The sequence below is a fragment of the Dendrobates tinctorius genome, unplaced genomic scaffold, assembly GCF_039654945.1.
Source record: "Dendrobates tinctorius isolate UK_male_01 unplaced genomic scaffold, ASM3965494v1 ptg000103l, whole genome shotgun sequence".
NCBI classification, from domain to species: Eukaryota; Metazoa; Chordata; class Amphibia; order Anura; family Dendrobatidae; genus Dendrobates; species Dendrobates tinctorius.
In genome coordinates, this window is record NW_027361771.1 from 42507094 (window position 1) to 42526745 (window position 19652).

The 19652-nt window shown below is 45.8% G+C and overlaps 1 protein-coding gene across 2 annotated transcripts in view; it reads left to right on the forward strand.

The window, feature by feature from the left end:
• LOC141100086 (zona pellucida sperm-binding protein 1-like) overlaps window positions 1-19652 on the forward strand; it is a 185087-nt gene that overhangs the window by 82947 nt on the left and 82488 nt on the right. The window lies entirely within an intron of this gene.

Sequence of the window (19652 nt, forward strand, 5' to 3'; positions counted from 1 at the left end):
AAGGGTTAGGGTTAGGGTTAGGGTCAGGGTTAGTAAAGTCATGGTTTGGGTAGTGTGAGGGGCCACCTAAAAATGTTGGAAAAAAACGCAAACGCGGTAAAAACGCACTAAAAACACATACAAACGCATAAAAACGCTGCGTTTTTTTCATGCATGCTCATAAAAATGCTTGAAAAAAACGCAGCAGTTGTATGCTTTTGTATGCGTTTTTTCAATGCGTTTTTTTGCGGGAAAAACGCGCTGCAAAAAAAAGCAAGTGTGAAACTAGCCTAAGGCTAGTTTAGCATTTGCGTTTCAGGGCGCAGTGACGGCCTGCGCACGGCTGCCGCTAAGCCCCACCCCTGCCACGCCCCCTCCAATAGCTCCGCCTCCGGGCGCATGACGCTGCATGCATCATGCATCCCCTATCTTTATCACTGAGGACGCAGGCCGTGCGCAGTATGCGTCCTTTTGACGGTGCGCCGAGCGCAACTAAATTGCAACAGGCTGCGTTTGGCGCTGGTCGGCGCACCGTCAAAAGGACGCAGGCGCCGCCAAAACGCATACTGCGCATGGCCTGCATCCTCAGTGATAAAGAGAGGGGACGCATGCAGCGTCATGTGCCCGGAGGCGGAGCTATCGGAGGGGGCGTGGCAGGGGCGGGGCTTAGCGGTGGCCGTGCGCAGGCCGGCGCTGCGCCCTGAAACGCAAATGTGAAACTAGCCTTAGACTTTACGAATGTTTTAAACTTTGACCTGTATTGTCCCAATATTTGATCCCCATTAGGCTGGTTTCACACTTGCGTTTTTTTGTGCTGCATTTTTGCGCATACGTTTTTTTTTCCCTATACTTAACATGGGTGCGCATTGGCGTGATGCGTTTTTTATGCGCGTTTGCACTGCGCATACAGCGCAAAAAAAGCAAGTGTGAAAGTAGCCTTAGTTGCAAAACTACAGTTTCCTGCATAACTTTCACAGGTACTTCAATAACTTTGGTATGTGCTGCCCAAATCCTGCCGACTTTGCCGACTGATTGGCGTTGTCTCCATAATTGGACAAAGTTGCCTGATATTGCAGCCTCATTCATTTCACTTGACAAGTGTCACTGTGTTATGCAGTTAAAATGATTCAAGTGGACATTCTAATGTTCCACCATAATCCAAACTTTACATTCCTGTCTCTAAGGCTTCTTTCACACATCCGGTGTCAGGCTTCCGGCGGCGTGCGGCGAAAAGCCGTGCCGCCGGATCCGGCCTGTAGCGGTGACACCGGATGTAGATGCGTCGCCTGATGCGGCTTGGATAATATTTAAAGGAGCCGCAGCACCGGGGGACGAGAGTCGGCTGTATAGAGCCGACGAGAGCCACCTGGAGAGAGCGGGGAGGGGGGGGAGAGAGAGAGAGAACTTGCGCTTGCCGGGCACATGTGGGGTTAAATCTGTGTCCGGGCATGCGCACTTTAAAAAGCCGTTCCGGCGCTGCAAAAAAACATTGCAGGGAACTTTTTTTGCAGATGCCGGACGGCGCATTTTTGCCGTATCCGGAAATAACCGGTGCCACCGCATGTGCATCCGGCACGATGCAGCGATCATTACTTTCTATGTGACAAAACCGGATTCAATTCCGGATCCGGTTTTCACACTTTTTTCACCGCATCGTGCCGGATTCAAAAAGCCGGATGTGTGAAAGTAGCCTAAGGGAATGTGCACACGTACCGGAACTCTCGCGGAAATTACAGCGAGAATTCCGGAATTCCATTCCGCGGGAAAATCGAGGGAATTTAAAATGGCATTTTGCAAGCGTATTTAGCTTGCAAAATGCTAGCGTTTTCCAAGCGATCTGTAGCATCGCTTGGAGAACTGATTGACAGGTTGGTCACACTCGTCAAACATAGTGTTTGACAAGTGTGACCAACTTTTTACTACTGAGGCCGCCTATGCAGCATCAGTAGTAAAAGATAAAATGTAAAAAAAAAAATAAATGGTGTTATGCTTACCTTCCGACGTCCCGCCCAGCCGTTCTCAGTAATCCTTTGCAAAAATGCCCGCGATGACGTCCGTTTTCGCGGGATTGCGATGTCTCGCGGTAATTCGCAGGCATTTTCGCAATGGATTACTGGGAACGAGAGCGTGGAAAGAAGCGGGAAGGCTGCGCAGGACGCCGGAAGGTAAGAATAACAATATTTTTTTATTTTAAATTCTATTTTTTACAGGGATATGGTACCCAAAGCCCGGAGGACAGTCTCCCCTCCTCCGGACCGTGAGTACCATCCGCAAATGTTCTGCTTGCTTTCCGCATGGTGTGCACAGCCACATGTGGGATGTAAGCGAAACAATGCGTTCCTATGGGTGCGGGATCGCCGCGATTCCGCAAAATTAATGAGCATGCTGCGGTAAAAACCACAGCATTAGCACAGCATTGTGAAATCCCATAGGAATGCATGGGATGCTTATTTTTCGCGTTTTCGCGGCAAAATCGCGCGGTTAAAACCGCCGCGGAAACGCAAAAAAAAGCCACGTGTGAACTCAGCCTAAGTCTTTTCTCATGCTGGACCAGGTCTCTAAAATGCACTAGCCCAGTCAATCTGGTTAATTTCCAGTGTCCATAATTTTAAGCAAGCTGTAGAAATTTTTTTTTTTTTTTTTTATTGCATTTTTATCTTCATTAGTTAAAAACTTATATATATATATATACATACATACATACATACATACATACATACATACATACATACATACATACATACATACATACAGTGGGGGAAAAAAAGTATTTAGTCAGTCAGCAATAGTGCAAGTTCCACCACTTAAAAAGATGGGAGGCGTCTGTAATTTACATCATAGGTAGACCTCAACTATGGGAGGCAAACTGAGAAAAAAAAATCCAGAAAATCACATTGTCTGTTTTTTTTCCATTTTATTTGCATATTATGGTGGAAAATAAGTATTTGGTCAGAAACAAAATTTCATCTCAATACTTTGTGATATATCCTTTGTTGGCAATGACAGAGGTCAAACGTTTTCTGTAAGTCTTCACAAGGTTGCCACACACTGTTGTTGGTATGTTGGCCCATTCCTCCATGCAGATCTCCTCTAGAGCAGTGATGTTTTTGGCTTTTCGCTTGGCAACACAGACTTTCAACTCCCTCCAAAGGTTTTCTATAGGGTTGAGATCTAGAGACTGGCTAGGCCACTCCAGGACCTTTGAAATGCTTCTTACGAAGCCACTCCTTCGTTGCCCTGGCGGTGTGCTTTGGATCATTGTCATGTTCAAAGACCCAGCCACGTTTCATCTTCAATGCCCTTGCTGATGGAAGGAGGTTTGCACTCAAAATCTCACGATACATGGCCCCATTCATTCTTTCATGTACCCGGATCAGTCATCCTGGCCCCTTTGCAGAGAAACAGCCCCAAAGCATGATGTTTCCACCACCATGCTTTACAGTAGGTATGGTGTTTGATGGATGCAACTCGGTATTCTTTTTCCTCCAAACACGACAAGCTGTGTTTCTACCAAACAGTTCCAGTTTGGTTTCATCAGACCATAGGACATTCTCCCAAAACTCCTCTGGATCATCCAAATGCTCTCTAGCAAACTTCAGACGGGCCCGGACATGTACAGGCTTAAGCAGTGGGACACGTCTGGCACTGCAGGATCTGAGTCCATGGTGGCGTAGTGTGTTACTTATGGTAGGCCTTGTTACATTGGTCCCAGCTATCTGCAGTTCATTCACTAGGTTCCCCTGCGTGGTTCTGGGATTTTTGCTCACCGTTCTTGTGATCATTCTGACCCCACGGGGTGGGATTTTGCGTGGAGCACCAGATCGAGGGAGATTATCAGTGATCTTGTATGTCTTCCATTTTCTAATTATTGATCCCACAGTTGATTTCTTCACTCCAAGCTGGTTGGCTATTGCAGATTCAGTCTTCCCAGCCTGGTGCAGGGCTACAATTTTGTTTCTGGTGTCCTTTGACAGCTCTTTGGTCTTCACCATAGTGGAGTTTGGAGTCAGACTGAGGGTGTGCACAGGTGTCTTTTTATACTGATAACAAGTTTAAACAGGTGCCATTACTACAGGTAATGAGTGGAGGAAAGAGGAGACTCTTAAAGAAGAAGTTACAGGTCTGTGAGAGCCAGAAATCTTGATTGCTTGTTTCTGACCAAATACTTATTTTCCCTTACGTCCCTCCGGACAGCACCATGGAGGACGTCCTTCCTTGCCCTATAGTGGGACAGGATCAGAGAGAGGTTAAAAGGCCCCTCCCACCTCCACCCTCCAGTGTTTTTCCTGTCCCGGCAGGGGACGGTTGTATGAGAGGTTGCTCTTAGAGCGAAGATAGCCTGTGGACATTTATTGCTTTCCATTCCCCTGGCAGGTGGTCTGTGGCTGATTCCTCTCTGGGAGAGGTCCCTCAGCCGTCATTCGTTGTACCAGACGGGATTGGGGGTCTCAGCCCTCTCTTCCCCGCTGTCAAGTGGACCGTGGCTGACACCTCTTAGAGAAGTTCCTCAGCCAGCCTGCATGATGGGCTCAGGGGGATCGTGCGGTGCGTCCAATCCTTCCCCCTGCCAAGGGGCCCAGGGCCGACACTTCCCGGTGGGGAGTCCCTCTGCCCCAGAGACCAGTCGAGCGGACGTGCTCCTGGGTTGAGCCGCTCCTCCCGGTGGGAGGCTCTCGGCTCGGACGCCGGCCGGCAAAACACGGTTAATTCCGGAAAGCATGCGGTGGAGAAGGCCGCCGCGCCTCCGGCAACGTCAGCATAAGGTCGGCGTGCGTTCCACGGCAGAACGCGGAAGTGCAGAACGAGACAGGCAACAGCCTAGTTTCTTGGATCTCGTGGGGAAATCACTGGCAGTAATACAACATTCCTGACCGAACGCCAATTCCCTCCATGGTAGGCTCTCGGCGTTACCAGCTCCCCCTGTCTTTCTAGCAGGTGTGGAGCCAGCACAGGTGAGTGCACGCTGGAATGTTGTGTTCAGAGCCTGGCCTCTGGGTTAATACTAGCCTCATGCCTTGGTGCCAAAGCTGGGCCTAGAGCCTCATGTGCTGAGATATGCTCCACATATAAGCAGCTAGGCCTTGGACCTCTAGGCTATAGTAAGGCCATTTGTCCAAGCCACATCTCATAATGGGACCTCAGTTAGTTGCAGACCAGGTCTGCACAGAGCCTTATGGCTGGACACATGGTGGAATGCAACACAGGGTCTCCAGGGAGTCTGCTCTCCACCTGAGTCTCATTAATTAGCTCCTTCAGGTGGAGCTGGTCTGACAATTGAGATATACTATTCAGAGCGAAGGTTTATCCGGATCTCTGATTGCTCTCTTGGAGGTAGCTGGGGACCTGGCCTCTTGTTTGGCACCTTCAAGCAGGGCCGTAATCTGTGCATCATATTACATCATGGGGGCATCGTTTTGTCTCTGTGCATCGTATCGCTGTGCACGACATATGGCCGCTGTGCACGACATATGGCCGCTGTGCACGACATATGGCCGCTGTGCACGACATATGGCCGCTGTGCACGACATATGGCCGCTGTGCACGACATATGGCCGCTGTGCACGACATACGGCCGCTGTGCACGACTTACGGCCGCTGTGCACGACATACGGCCGCTGTGCACGACATACGGCCGCTGTGCACGACATACGGCCGCTGTGCACGACATACGGCCGCTGTGCACGACATACGGCCGCTGTGCACGACATACGGCCGCTGTGCACGACATACGGCCGCTGTGCACGACATACGGCCGCTGTGCACGACATACGGCCGCTGTGCACGACATACGGCCGCTGTGCACGACATACGGCCGCTGTGCACGACATGCTGCTGCCGTGCACGATATGTTGCCGCCGTGCACCATACGACCGCCGTGCGCCATACTGCCTCTGTGCATCATTGTGCATCATATTGCATCACTGTGCATCAAATTGCATCACTGTGCATCATATTGTATCACTGTGCATCATATTACATCACTGTGCATCAAATTGCATCACTGTGCATCAAATTGCATCACTGTGCATCAAATTGCATCACTGTGCATCATATTGTATCATTGTGCATCAAATTGTATCATTGTGCATCATATTGTATCACTGTGCATCATATTGTATCATTGTGCATCATATTGCATCACTGTGCATCAAATTGCATCACTGTGCATCATATTGTATCATTGTGCATCATATTGCATCACTGTGCATCAAATTGCATCACTGTGCATCATATTGTATCATTGTGCATCATATTGCATCACTGTGCATCAAATTGCATCACTGTGCATCATATTGCATCACTGTGCATCATATTGCATCACTGTGCATCATATTGCATCATTGTGCATCATATTGTATCATTGTGCATCATATTGTATCATTGTGCATCAAATTGCATCACTGTGCATCAAATTGCATCACTGTGCATCATATTGCATCACTGTGCATCATATTGCATCACTGTGCATCATATTGCATCACTGTGCATCATATTGTATCATTGTGCGTCATATTGTATCACTGTGCATCATATTGTATCATTGTGCGTCATATTGTATCATTGTGCGTCATATTGTATCATTGTGCGTCATATTGTATCATTGTGCATCATATTGTATCATTGTGCATCAAATTGCATCACTGTGCATCAAATTGCATCACTGTGCATCATATTGCATCACTGTGCATCATATTGCATCACTGTGCATCATATTGCATCACTGTGCATCATATTGCATCACTGTGCATCAAATTGCATCACTGGGCATCAAATTGCATCACTGGGCATCATATTGTATCACTGTGCATCATATTGTATCATTGTGCATCATATTGTATCATTGTGCATCATATTGTATCATTGTGCATCATATTGTATCATTGTGCATCATATTGTATCATTGTGCATCATATTGCATCATTGCGCTTCAGGTTGCATCATTGTGCTTCATAGTACCTCTGTGCATCATATGGCGTCATAGTACTTTGGTACATCATACGTCATCATATGGCTTCATAGTGCCCTTTGTACATCATGTGGCTTCATAGTTCCCTTGTGCATCAGACTGCATCAGGGGGCTGCATAGTGCCTCTGTTCACCATACGACATCATGGGACCTCTGTGCAGCGTATTCCACTATGTGGCTTCATAGTGCCTTTGTGCTGCAACATAGAGCTCTATAGTGTCTGTGCGTCATACTGCATCATATAGCTTCATAGTCCCTGGGTACATCATATTGCATCATAAGCCTTCACAGTGGCTCTATGCATCATATTGCTTCATAGCGCTTCTGTACAGCATAAGGCTTTTGTGCATCATATGGCGTCATAAGGCTTTGGTACCCCTGCGCCTCAGGGGGTCGTTTATGGGTCCTAATACCTCTATGCTTCATAATACCTCGGGTGCTGTGGCTTTGGGCCTCTGGCTTAGACCTTCTGTCCTAGGCATTTTTGTGGGCCACACCTTGTATGGTTGTCTCAGGCCCCAACTCTGGTCTTTGTGTTTCGGGCCTAGACCCAGTTTCGGTTGCTTCATTCTTGGCAGCTGGACTTAGCCAGACGAACAGTTATGCTTGAATTGGCCTAGTAACTTAGCATTTCTTCTATTTGGAACAGAACTCTAAAGCGAGTTACTGTCTTGAGGGCTAAAGGCAGGTCCCTCTCATAGTCAACTTTTAAAGCGAGACATACGTCTTTGGGGTTCATCCTTTAAGTGGACATAGCCTGGGTGCAGAAAATCCCATAAGGTGGGAGGAAACAATTCTTCCCGACTCCACATAGAGCAGTCGGACTGGTTTCCTTGATAGAGACCCGTTAGGCAGATTCTTGTCCTATAAATCAGTTCTATTATGTTTACCAGGGGTGGCATCACTACTTTTTGTACCTGGTGACGGTTCAGCAGCCCTGCATCAGGTGGCAGAGGATCCCATACTCGCTGCTCTTACGGGAGTCAGGGCTCCTAAGGTAAAGAAGCGGTATCCATGACTCTGGCAGTCGAGAACCCATAGCCCATCTGCCTCGCAGTAGTCAATCCCCTCTGCGATGGGAGGAAACCTACTTCCCTCTAGTTAAAGAGTGTGGTTCCTCGCACCATAGCAGTCAGGGGTATAAATATCTCTAAGAAGATTGCCTTTTAGGATATAACATATGAATAAGTTTACACATTTACAGTGTCTGGGCTAATGACTTGTATAGAAGCACACACTTACTCTCCTCAGTTCCAAAGTCCAGACTCCCGTGTCTAACATCAGTAAAACAGGCGTGAGGATCCACATTTCCCTTTCAATGCTTCTAATGAAAAGCCAATGTTGGTAAGTGGCAGGAGAGGTTACCTGCCAGATGGAGTATTTCCTTAGTCTTAAATAATAGCCAACCCTTTCTTGAGGTTTAGACATGTAAAGGATTCAGAATACACAAGACCTCCTGGATGAGTAGGGTACATACGTCCCAATACTCCGCTATTTTCCATGTACTGTTATTGCTCTGATCGGCCAGCGGAGCAGGGTCTCTGGCCTGCAGGTTTCCTTGTAGTATGGTAAGGTGGTCTCTAGCCAAGATTTAAGCCGGGCCCAGGAGGACCGACGAAGGAACTATCCTGTGTTATAAGCAAATACAGCGAATAAACGGTCTGTACAGTCCTCTTTGTATTATGGCTGTGGTTATCACCATACCTTTTGCTGGACAATAAGGTTTTAATCCTATTTCTGTGACTGCGGTGTTCATAAGTATCTATCACAATAACTGTAATTCACTGCGGTTCATTAGTGGTATTGGGGTGCAACAGGTTGTTCCACTGCAAATCTTGTTGCCACATTCATACTGAAATTGGCCATTATAGACATATATCAGACACTCACTGCGGTGATTACCTTTGTAGATCCCTTTCGATATCTATATTTCTTCTCATCTTATAGATAATGTCTGGATCTAGCCTGGTTCTTACCTAGAACTTTGATCTGGGGGCTTCTGTACCCACCCTGAGACCTTTGCTTTGGTATTCTCCATGGTGCTGTCCGGAGGGACGTAAGGGAAAAAGGGAATTAGACCTACCGGTAATTCTGTTTCCTGTAGTCCCTCAGGACAGCACCCTTAGTTCCCTCCCTTATGTTTGTCTTTAGGCTTGCATGGAATCGATCGGCAGATTGTTCATCCATCAGGTCATCGTGGCTCGAGATGGAGATGGAGCCGCTAAAGGGTCTTACAGACGCGTTTGTAAGGGCGTGTTTAGACCATTTCCATCCATCCTCGGTGGTACTTTGAAAAAACACTGGAGGGTGGAGGTGGGAGGGGCCTTTTAACCTCTCTCTGATCCTGTCCCACTATAGGGCAAGGAAGGACGTCCTCCATGGTGCTGTCCTGAGGGACTACAGGAAACAGAATTACCGGTAGGTCTAATTCCCTTTTTCCACCATAATATGCAAATAAAATGAAATAAAAACAGACAATGTGATTTTCTGGATTTTTTTTTTCTCAGTTTGTCTCCCATAGTTGAGGTCTACCTATGATGTAAATTACAGACGCCTCTCATCTTTTTAAGTGGTGGAACTTGCACTATTGCTGACTGACTAAACACTTTTTTTTTCCCCACTGTATATAAAAAAAAAAATTAACCCCTTTTCCCCCAAGGGTGGTTTGCACGTTCATGACCGGGCCAATTTTTACAATTCTGAAACACTGTCCCTTTTATGAGGTAATAACTCTGAAACGCTTCCATGGATCCCACTGATTATGACATTGTTTTCTCGTGACATATTGTAATTCATGTTAGTGGTAAAAGTTCATTCAAATAACTTGCGTTTATTTGTAAAAAAAAAACAAAAAAAAAAAAACGGAAATTTGGTGAAAATTTTGAAAATTTTCCAACTTTTAACTTTTATGCCCTTAATTCACAGAGATATGGTACACAAAAAACTTAAAGTAACATTTCACATCTGTTTACTTTTCATCAGCACAATTTTGGAACCAATTTTTTTTTTTGTTATTGTTAGGAAGTTAAACGTTGACCAGCGACTTCTCATTTTTACAACACCATTTTATTTTTACGGACCACCTCACAATGGAAGTCACTTTGAGGGGGTCTATATGATGGAAAATACCCAAAAGTGACACCATTCTAAAAACTGCACCCCTCAAGGTGCTCAAAATCGCATTCAAGAAGTTTATTAACACTTCAGGTGCTTCACAGGAATTTTTTTAAAGTTTAACATTAAACTTTTTTCACAAAAAAATTACTTCAGGTCCAATTTTTTTTTTATTTTACCAAGGGTAAAAGGAGAAATTGGACTGCAAAAGTTATTGTGCAATTTCTCGTGAGTACGCGGATACCTGATATGTGGGGGGGAACCACTGTTTCAGTGCATGGCAAAGCTCAGAAGGGAAGGAGCGCTGTTTGACTTTTTCAATGCAAAATTCGCTGGAATTCAGATCGGACGCCATGTCACGTTTGGAGAGCCCCTGATGTGCCTAAACAGTGGAAACCTCCCACAAGTGACCCCGTTTTGGAAACTAGACTACCCAAGGAACTTATCTAGATATGTGGCGAGAACTTTGAACCCACAAGGGCTTCACAGAAGTTCATAACGTACAGCCGTACAATTAAAAAAAATCATATTTTTTCTCTTCGCCACGACAGCACCCACTGAGAGAGGGGATCCGCCCCTAGGAACAGGAAACCTACAGACAGATAAATGGGGCGGTCCCCCTCGCTCCCACAGTTGGCTTCCTGTTCCTAGAGAGAACCCATAGCGAGAAGCTCGCAAGAGGATGCCTGGCCTGGGTGCCGCCTGTGCAGCGTCCGGGGGAGCGGCAGGGGCCCCAGAGCCGGAAGCAGCGTCGGGGGAGACTTGATATTCAGCTCCTCCCTCAGCTGGTAATGCACGTGGAGCAGGTAATAATGTGCCTTGCTCACAATTGTGGTGCAGGAGCCGGCACCTAGCTCCCTCGGGGATGCGGCATTACAAGTCAAGCAGGGCTCATGTGACAGCGCGGCACAGCGTCGGGACTACTATTGTAGTGTGTGTGCCCCCCAAGGTATTGCGAGGCCAGGACCGGAGATGACCGCCGAGCTCGCAGGGACGCCTAAGGTGCCGAAGCGCGGTGAGAGAAGAATTTCATTCCTGACTCCGGTGGTGTCAGCGGTATGATCAAATCCGGCGGTGCGGGGACAGTGATGGCCGAGAGGCACTCGGTGGACGTAATGCCGGCGCTCCCATGCAGCAGTGAGGTGACCCGGAAGTGGATGCCTCTGAACTTCCGGGTGAGAGGTAAACATCGCAGTATCACCCACAGGTAGCGGCCGCGCATGCACGGACTGGGGGGGGGAAGGGAAAAAAAGAGAGGGGCGAAACAGGAAGCTGCATAAAAGCACCTGCCAGAGGAGCACTGGTGCGCAGCAATGTCGTCCAGGAAGACCCCATTCGGCAAAAAAAGGAGTACAGACCCCAATACCGCTGGGGCAACAAGGATCCCAAACAAAAGGGTAACCTATTTGGGAAACGCCCCTTCAAATCAGGGGACAAGTTCCGGTAACACCAATCCAACGGTAGGTGGCAGGTTACTATATTTTAGCCACCAATGGGAAGTAATAACGGCTAATCCCTGGGCCATTAACATCGTTCCAGAGGGCCTCAGATTAGAATTTGCCCAATAACCTCCGGACTCCTTCCTATTGACTTCTCCGAAATCCCCGGTTCAGCAAGAAGCATTGGAATTAGAAATTACAGGCCTCTTGGCCAAGCACGTTCTTGTGGACGTTCCAACAGAGGAAAGAGGGAAAGGATTCTACTCTCCCTTGTTCCTTGTCTCTAAGCCTGATGGATCGTTTAGAACCATAATCAATTTGAAGAGGCTTAATACTTTAAGGCAACGATCCTTTAAGATAGAATCTATACGATCTGCGATAAAACTCTTGTTTCCTAGGTGCTCATGGCAGTCTTGGACCTCAAATATGCCTACTATCATCTTCCAATATTCAAGAGGCATCAAAGATTCCTTCGAGTGGCAATCATGCTACAAGGCCGAATACGACATCTCCAGTTTACGGCAATGCCGTTCGGGCTGTCCATGGCACCCCGCGTATTTACCAAATTAATGCTGGAGGTGATGTCACACTTAAGATTAAAGGACACCCTAATAGTCCCGTACCTGGATGATCTACTAATAGTGGGGAATTCTAGTTCTCAATGCAGATGTAGATTAGCTGATATTATCTCATCCTTGCAGGTGCTTGGCTGGCTAGTCAACTGGGAAAAATCCAGTATACAACCGGTCACCTGCCAGACGTTCCTGGGCCTTCATCTAGACTCAGTAAGTCTAAAATGGAGGCAAAGATACAAAGAAACGGGCCATAATTAATAAAGTACGGAGGGCAGTCAGTAGACCAACAATGTCCCTAAGGGAAGGCATGTCCTTGTTGGGATCCTTAACATCATGTATTCCAGCAGTTCAGTGGGCCCAATTCCATACTAGGAAGTTGCAGTGGGCTGTTTTGCAGGAGGTGGATAGAATACAGGGGCAGTTGGAAGGCAAAATATTCCTATCAGAGGTGACCAGCTCCCTCAGTTGGTGGCTAGACCCGATTAATCTCTCGGGAGGGGTTCCATGGCTGATTATTCCCTCAAAGGTAGTCACTACGGATGCTAGTCACTTGGGGTGGGGAGCCCACCAAGATAGATATGATTCAGGGACGGTGGTCCGAAGCAGAGGATTCATCCAATATGAGGGAACTAAGGGCGATATATTATGCCATATCTGAATTTCTCCCACAGCTTCAATGAACCCATGCAAGAATTCAGTCAGACAACACCACTGCAGTGGCTTATCTAAACTGGCAATGAGGCACGCGATCAGGGCCGCTCATGTCTATCGTGGAGAAAATTTTAAATATGGCCGAAGTACACCTCCATTCCTTGTGGGCACTCCATATCAGGGGGGTGGACAATTCCAGAGCGGACTGTCTGTCGCCACACCCTGCATCAGGGGGAATGGGTGCTCAGCCAGCGCATCTTCGAGATGATAGCAGCCAGGTGGGGCAGACCGGAAATAGACCTGTTCGCCACAAGAGACAACAGGCGAGTAGGAAAGTTCGCTTCGCTATACAGGGCAGACAACCCAGACTTGCTCGATGCCCTCCAAGCACCCTGGGAGTTCCATCAGGCCTACGCCTTCCCTCCAATGATACTACTGCCAACAGTCATCAGAAAAATAAGGGAAGAAGTGGCAAGGGTCATCTTAATAGCCCCCTTCTGGCCCAAGAGGCTGTGGTTTTCATGGCTGAGAGCCATGACAATCACAGACCCATGGATTCTCCCACTACATCGGGACCTCCTTTCACAAGGACCCGGTTACCACCCTCAGGTCAGGGGGCTGAGTCTCACGGCATGGAATTTGAAAGGGAGTTAAGGCTAAGAGGATTCTTGGAAGGTCTAATAGACACCTTCCTACAGAGTAGGAAGGAATCCACAACAAGGATCTATACTAGAGTATGGCAGAAATTCTTAGCCTTCCATTCAGCGAAGTGTTCTAGTGAAATACCTATCCCGGCTATCTTAGAATTCCTACAAAAGGAACGGCAGTTGAATCTTTCAGTCAATACTCTAAAGGTCCAAGTGTCAGCCCTGGGGTCCTTATATAACTATGATGTGGCAGGTAACAGATGGGTGGCTAGATTTATTTCTGCTTGTCAGCGAACGAACCCAGTCCACATTACCCGACTACCATCATGGGACCTTTGTCTAGTCTTAGATGCCTTCACACAGGCCCCTTTCGAGCCCATACACTCGGTATCAATAAAATACGTTACATTGAAAACTGCACTACTGGTAGCTCTAGTGACAGCGAGGAGAGTGAGTGATCTCCAAGCCCTGTCGGTAGATCCACCCTTCCTGTCAATAGGCCAGGACAGGCTAGTATTAAAGACTGAGCCGTCCTATCTCCCTAAGAGAGCCACTAAATTCAACAGATCCCAAGAAATCTACCTGCCCTCCTTCTATGATAACCCCGTAACACCAGAGGAGGATAGATGCCACACCTTAGACGTAAAGAGAGCAGTCCTAGCCTACTTAGAGAGGACCAGTCCCTGGAGGCAGAGCAGGACTTTGTCTCCTTCCAGGGTAACAAAAAGGGGTGCGGCATTATGAGAGACGCGCTGTCCCGTTGGATCAGGGACGCGATCTCGGTGGCATATTCAGCAAAAGGAGAAGACCCACAGCAGGGTATAAGGGCACATTCTACACGAGCCATGTCCTCCTCCTGGGCTGAAAGGGCGAATGTCCCGATGAGTTAATATGTAAGGCTGCAACCTGGTCTTCTCTTTCTTCCTTTTATAGTCACTATAGGCTAGATTTAGCCTCTTCTGAGAACTTAGCATTTGGTAGATCTGTCCTTGACACGGTGGGCTCTCCCAGGTGATTGTCTCTGGAAATCTCTCAGTGGGTGCTGTCGTGGCAAAGAGGAAAAGTCTTACTTACCGGTAATCCTCTTTTTATAGAGCCACGACAGCACCCACTCCCTTCCTTCCCGTAATATATAGTATTCACGAGGCTCTCTGGTGGTGGAGCATTTTTAATATATGAATATGTAAATAAATGTAGTAAGCATATAGTGACTATAGATTAGAATCGCTTACCAAGGAAAAATTGACTAAAACATGTATGGCGGTTCCTCTTGTTCTCTGTAACCCAACTGTGGGAGCGAAGGGGACCGCCCCATTTATCTATGTAGGTTTCCTCCTAGGGGTGGATCCCCTCTCTGTGGGTGCTGTCGTGGCTCTAAAAAAGAGTATTACCGGTAACCCGTTTTTTTTCCACAAAAATGATCTTTTCACCCCCAATTTTTAACTTCCCAAGGGTAACAGGACCCTAAAAGTTATTGTGCAATTTGTCCTGAGTACGCTGATACCCCATATGTGGGGGTAAACCACAATTTGAGCGCATGGCAGAGCTCGGAAGGGAAGCAGCGCCATTTGACTTTTTTGGCTGTAATTGAGATCGGACACCATGTCGCATTTGGAAAGCCCCTGATGTGCCGAAACAGTGGGAACCCCCAAGAAATGACACAATTTTGAAACTAGACCCCCCCCCCATGGAACTTATCTAGGTGTGGTGAGAACTTTGAACCCCTAAGGGTCACAGAAGTTTATAACGTACAGCCGTACATTTAAAAAATCATATTTTTTCCACAAACATGATCTTTTAGTTCCAAATTTTTTTTTTTTTTATTTTCCCAAGGGTAACAGGACAAATTGGACCCCAAAAGTTGCTGTCCAATTTGTCCTGAGAACGCTGATACCCCCATATGTGAGAGAAAACTTCTGTATGGGCACACGTTGGGGCTCGGAAGGGAAGTAGTGACGTTTTGGAATGCAGATGGAATGGTCTGCGGGTGTCATGTTGCGTTTGGAGAGCCTCTGATGTGCCTAAACTGTTGAAACCCCCCACAAGTGACCTCATTTTGGAAACTAGACCCCTTAAGGAACTTATCTAGATGTGTGGTGAGCACTTTGAACCCCCAAGTGCTTCGCAGAAGTTTATAACGCCCGGGCGTGAAAATAAAAAAAAAATCATATATATTTTTTTTTTTTTTAACACAAAAATGATATTTTTGCCCCAAAATTTTTATTTTCCTAAGGGTAACAGGAGAAATTGGACCCCAAAAGTTGTTTTGCAATTTGTCCTGAGTACGCTGATACCCCATATGTGGCGGTAAAACACTGTTTGGGCGCATGGCAGAGCTTGGAAGGGAAGGAGCACCGTTTGACTTTTTCAACGCCGAATTGTCTGGAATTGAGATCAGACGCCATGTTGAGTTTGGCGAGCACCAGATGTGCCCAAACAGTGGAAACACACCCCTAATCTCAGCCCTAACCCTAGCCCTAATGGGAAAATGGAAATAAATACATTTTTTTTAATTCTGTTAATTCTGTTATTTTTCCCTAACTAAGGGGGTGATAACGGGGGGTTTGATTTACTATTTATGGTGGGTTTTTATGTTTGGCAGCTGTCATATGCTAAAAGATGCTTTTTATTGTAAAAATAGTTTTTGCATCACCACATTTTGAGAGCTATAATTTTTCCATATTTTGACCCACCGAGTCATGTGAGGTCTTATTTTTTGTCGGACGAGTTGACATTTTTATTGGTACCATTTTCGGGCACGTGACATTTTTGTGATCCCTTTTTATTCCGATTTTTGGGACGCAGAATGAACAAAAACCAGCATTTCAAGAATTTCTTTTGGGGGGTGCGTTTACACCGTTCCGTGTGCGGTGAAATTGATAAGGCGGTTTTATTCTTCGGGTCAGTACGGTTGCAGCGATACCTCATTTATGGCTTTTTTTTTTTTTATATATATATATATATATATATATATATATATATATATATATATATATATATATATATATAATATTTTGGCGCTTTTATGCAACAAAAACCACTTTATATAAATTATTTTTGCATCGCTTCATTCTGCGAGCTATAACTTTTTTTTATTTTTTCACTGATACTGTATCGTGGATCTTTTTTTGCGAGACAAGATGACGTTTTCAGCGGTACCATGGATATTTATATCCGTCTTCTTGATCGCGCGTTTTGTTCAGCGGTATGATAATAAAGCATTATTTTTTGCTTTGTTTTTCATTAATTTTTTAAGGGGTTCGCTAAAGGGGTTAACTAATGGAACAGTTGTATAGGGCGGGTCGTTATGGACGCGGCGATACTAAATGTGTACTTTTGTTTTTTGGGGGGTTTTTTGGTTTTTTTTATTTCCAAAAAATGAATTTATTAGGGAATAATTTTTTATTTTTAATTTATTTAGCTTTTTTTTTTATTTTTTATTTTTTTTTTTTAAACTGTCCCCCCAGCGATCTGTCACAGGCAGTGCTGGAGGCTTCCTCATGCCGGTGCTTTGCAGGCATGAGGAAGCCGGCTCCCTGCAGGCCCCCGAAGGTCCCCGCTGCCATTTTGGATCAGGGGACCTGCAGGGAAGGAGGCCCCTGGAGCAGCGCAGCACATCGCGCCGCTCCGGGGGGCTCAGGGAAGCACAGAGGGAGCCTCCTCCCTGCCGATGCTTCCCTAAACCCCCGGTACACTGCGATCGTGTTTGATCGCAGTGTGCCAGGGGTTAACGTGTCGGGGGCGGTCCGTGAGCGCCCCAGACACACAGTGCCGGGTGTCAGCTGTGATAATCAGCTGACACCTGGCCGCGATCAGCGGCGCTGATCACTATGACTTACTGGGCATAGGGGCCCAGGTCCTATGGACCGGATAGTACGTCAAATGTCAGGAAGGGGTTAAAGTCTGAATTTTTGGCTTCTATGATGATCGAGATGGGAGATGCTCCATTTTGTTTAGAACAGTACAGACTTTAATTTGATTTATCACAAGATTGTTTGATATTTTGTATTTGTGGAGTCAAAATCAAAATTTTGATGCGCCATTTTGAAAAGTGTTCATAAAATTTTTCAAAAAAGGCATGTGTTGAATTCTTGGTTAAATTTGTACAAGAATTCATGTTGGGATCATATTTTTTAAGTGATTTTCTAAATATAGTCTCATCCTAATCATGCGTTGCAATATTTAAATATACATGTAAAAAAAAATTATGACACTAGAGATGTCCTTTTTCAAGTTTTAAACAGAGTATAGTAGTTAAATGATCAAGCTATAAAATGAACTATTCTCAACAATTAACAAGTCTGTAAACTGAGCTTTTATCAACAATTTGTCCCTTGTACTGGGTGAGCTTTTATCTTGTTCACAATCTTACTAACAATATCCATATCCTTTTTGTTTTGAGTATATCTGGCTGTTATGGTGTTTGGCGCTGCCTGAGATATTTGATTTTTGTTTACTTTTAATGTGTAGTTTTCTTAGATACACAAAGGATTGGGATGGACCAGAGGGTGCAGAAAAGTCACTTCTACTTTTTCATTCGCATAATCTTTGGAGACTACATTAGCTAGCCACCAATTTGCCGATCATATTCACAGGTCACATAACCAGTTATGTCATTCATTGCCAATCTTGTGCCACCTTCAATAACTTCATGGACTTAACTGTTACTGAATGAAAAAATCATTGTTTTTATTTGTTTCAATGGAATGGAAGTGTGGTATTGCGGAGTCCCTTTAATGGGTTCCTCCCATCTCCTGTGAGATGTTGATCTGAGTTACTCGATAACAGTATCTTGTTTGTACATTATCTTCATTGTAACGTGCTACAGAACATGTTTGTGCTATATAAATTAACTTATTTTTCAATGCCCATTGTAAACTAGAAGTCTTAGTTAAAATTACAACTTTCTGCTTTGTGCCTTAAATTAATCGAGAACAATTTTAAGTAGCTCAACTAATATAACAGTGGTTTCTCCAGATTCCGCTCAAAATACTTTTTTCTGACTTGTTCAGACTCGACTTGTTCAGACTCGACTTGTTCAGACTCGACTTGTTCAGACTCGACTTGTTCAGACTCGACTTGTTCAGACTCGACTTGTTCAGACTCGACTTGTTCAGACTCGACTTGTTCAGACTCGACTTGTTCAGACTCGACTTGTTCAGACTCGACTTGTTCAGACTCGACTTGTTCAGACTCGACTTGTTCAGACTCGACTTGTTCAGACTCGACTTGTTCAGACTCGACTTGTTCAGACTCGACTTGTTCAGACTCGACTTGTTCAGACTCGACTTGTTCAGACTCGACTTGTTCAGACTCGACTTGTTCAGACTCGACTTGTTCAGACTCGACTTGTTCAGACTCGACTTGTTCAGACTCGACTTGTTCAGACTCGACTTGTTCAGACTCGACTTGTTCAGACTCGACTTGTTCAGACTCGACTTGTTCAGACTCGACTTGTTCAGACTCGACTTGTTCAGACTCGACTTGTTCAGACTCGACTTGTTCAGACTCGACTTGTTCAGACTCGACTTGTTCAGACTCGACTTGTTCAGACTCGACTTGTTCAGACTCGACTTGTTCAGACTCGACTTGTTCAGACTCGACTTGTTCAGACTCGACTTGTTCAGACTCGACTTGTTCAGACTCGACTTGTTCAGACTCGACTTGTTCAGACTCGACTTGTTCAGACTCGACTTGTTCAGACTCGACTTGTTCAGACTCGACTTGTTCAGACTCGACTTGTTCAGACTCGACTTGTTCAGACTCGACTTGTTCAGACTCGACTTGTTCAGACTCGACTTGTTCAGACTCGACTTGTTCAGACTCGACTTGTTCAGACTCGACTTGTTCAGACTCGACTTGTTCAGACTCGACTTGTTCAGACTCGACTTGTTCAGACTCGACTTGTTCAGACTCGACTTGTTCAGACTCGACTTGTTCAGACTCGACTTGTTCAGACTCGACTTGTTCAGACTCGACTTGTTCAGACTCGACTTGTTCAGACTCGACTTGTTCAGACTCGACTTGTTCAGACTCGACTTGTTCAGACTCGACTTGTTCAGACTCGACTTGTTCAGACTCGACTTGTTCAGACTCGACTTGTTCAGACTCGACTTGTTCAGACTCGACTTGTTCAGACTCGACTTGTTCAGACTCGACTTGTTCAGACTCGACTTGTTCAGACTCGACTTGTTCAGACTCGACTTGTTCAGACTCGACTTGTTCAGACTCGACTTGTTCAGACTCGACTTGTTCAGACTCGACTTGTTCAGACTCGACT